At 29.5% G+C, this 2,630-nt stretch overlaps 1 non-coding gene across 1 annotated transcript; it reads right to left on the bottom strand.

Moving 5' to 3' along the window:
• Window positions 1–2,059: 2,059 nt before the first annotated feature.
• On the bottom strand, window positions 2,060–2,166 carry LOC147821562 (U6 spliceosomal RNA). The gene has a single exon (XR_015446857.1). It is a non-coding gene; the product is annotated as a U6 spliceosomal RNA (small nuclear RNA).
• Window positions 2,167–2,630: the final 464 nt, after the last annotated feature.

Genomic DNA, 2,630 nt, shown 5'->3' with positions numbered 1-2,630 from the left:
TGAATAATACACAAAAATAAAATCAGAATGTGTATTATTTTTCTGTTCAAAGTCCAAAATATTATGTAAACAGGAAATAGTTTCTCTTTTATCATGAAATGTTGTATAACATCACTCCACTTCCAGAATACAGTCAAATCATCTTGTGAAAGTTTATTAGTTAATTATTTTGTGAAAAATTAAGTTTCTGATAATTATTGCTTTTATTGCTGCATTTTCAAAATATTAGCTGTAAATACTTCAAACTTTGTTCATTTTTCCATTATAAGGAATATGCTTATATAATTATAAAACGATGTTTCAAATGTTTTTGGTATACTATTATAAATCATGACTTTATTCCATTTAATGGATATTTTTGTGCATATTTACTTTTTCCCCTCCTTTTAAGGATTTTCTTTACCATGTTATTTCAAAATGTAGGTTCACTTTTTACCTAAAAGTCTTGGTTTGTGTTATATAATATTTCTAATGAATCTGTTTCTATATGGCGAAATGAGATGTGAGAAAAATTTGTATTTGTCTGGTGGTGCCTTTTTCTCTCTCTATATAGGAAAGGTACTACCTTGTAAAAAAAAAAATAAAAAAAACAAACAGAAGAGGGAGGTATCTCCCGAGGCTTATTTTCTTTTGATGAATTTTTTTCTTGTTTTCCAATGGAACATATGCTTTCACAAGTGTCTATTCCTTTGGAAATCAATATAATCATTAAAAATCTCATTCTTTTTGTTGTATCAAAATACTATGGCAATATCAGAAAACATGAGAAATGTAAAATATTATAGATTTTCTGAATCTTATAAAATCTTTAATTTATCATGAAAATCATTAATTTTTAAATCTTTCAGAAATAATGTGATCATATGGAGTATACTGGTAGTCATTAGACTCATTAAAGGTTGTTAGCATTGACAGAGACTCAGTACATATGAAATTTCAACATTAAGATATCTATCTCTTAGACCAAATAAGAATGACTGTGGATATTAGGAGATGGCGAGGCAGTGAAGCTGTAAGAGGGATGTACTTCATACAATAAAAGTCATATAGAACAAATCCTCAGCTAATATCACATTCAGCTACTGAAAAGCTGAAAGCTTTTCCTTTAAGATCAAGCACAAGACAAAGATGCTCACTCTTGCCATTTTTATTCAACATATTATTGGAAATTTTAGCCAAAGTAGCCAAGAAAAGTAAATGGCATCCTAATTAGAATGGAAGAAATTAAATAGTTGCTATTTTCAGCTAGAATCATTTTATATATGGAAAGCCCTAGAACCTATAAACACTGTTAGAACTAATAAAATTTTTCTAGAATTGCAGAATACAAGATTAACATATAAAATTCAGTTGTACTTTTAGAGACTAACTATGAACTATTGAAAAAAGAAATTAAGAAAACAATCTTTTCTGGTAGCATCAATAATAGACTAAAATACTGAGGCATAAATTTAACCAAGGAAGAGAAAGATGTCTACACAGAAAACTGTAAGACATTGTTGAAAGAAATCGAAGAAATCACAAAATTGGAAAGATATTTGTTGGTTTTGGATTAAAATCTAAGAGGGATAGAGGACAAAACAGAGATAAATGAAGACAAATATAGTAGAAACAAAGTTGAAAGACAAAGGATGATCACCCAAGCTTTGAGAAACAGGAGAAGAGGACAGGAAATAAACAATGAAGGACAAAGTAAAAGAATATCTAAGTGAACCAGAAAGTCTAAAGACAGGGTTCACTCACATGAAAAGATCAAAGAATCAAGAAAGACAGTTGAGGAGAGAAATAAGACGAACAAAACAAAGGAAGCCATAAAAGTAAAAACCTAAACAACCACAAACAAACCAGAGAGATAAATGAAAATGAAACAAATAAATGAAGAAAGAAGAAAGAAAGAAAGAAGGAAGGAAGGAAGGAAGGAAGGAAGGAAGAAGAAAGAAAGGAAGGAAGAAAGAAAGAAAGAAAGGAAGGAAGAAAGAAAGAAAGAAAGGAGAAAGAAAAAAATAAAACTCCTCTGGTACCCACAGTTCTGTGGGCTGCCAAGTCTACAGTAGGATTAAAAAATACGGAACACTTCACGAATTTCCATGTTATACTTGCTCAGGGGTCGTGCTAATCTTCTCTGTATAGTTCCTATTTAAGTATATGTGTTGCTGAAATGAGCACCAATATAGAGATTTTTTTCATTGCTTGGGTACTTCTCTTAACTACACTATCATATATTTAAATACATCTATAAAGAATATCATACATCTTCAGCTCAAAGTGTAGCTCCTGATGTCTGAGAAGATGCAGACCCATTTCCATTTGACTTTAAAGTAAAACATTTTAGTCTGTAGATTGAGAACTTTAGTGTCCTTAAAATAATCCTTTTTGTATAAAATAATAACCCATAGTCAACCTGCATAAGTAATACAGTGTAAGTGGTCTCCATTATGTTTATCTAACTTATGTCTTATTAATGGTAATAATATTTATGCTAATATTTTTGCAATATATCTTTAAAACATTTAATGAAAACCCAACACAGATATATTTTTGTAATTCAGTAAAGGCTATGTAAAAAGTTGGTAAAAGGGAATTTATATCATCATAATGAGTGATGATATCATTTTTTTTTCTTTGTACAT

Source organism: Heterocephalus glaber, unplaced genomic scaffold, assembly GCF_053883595.1.
Source record: "Heterocephalus glaber isolate CG9 unplaced genomic scaffold, H.glaber_assembly_v1.0 deba00001730, whole genome shotgun sequence".
NCBI classification, from domain to species: domain Eukaryota; kingdom Metazoa; phylum Chordata; class Mammalia; order Rodentia; family Bathyergidae; genus Heterocephalus; species Heterocephalus glaber.
This window is presented reverse-complemented; position numbering and strand designations above follow the sequence as displayed.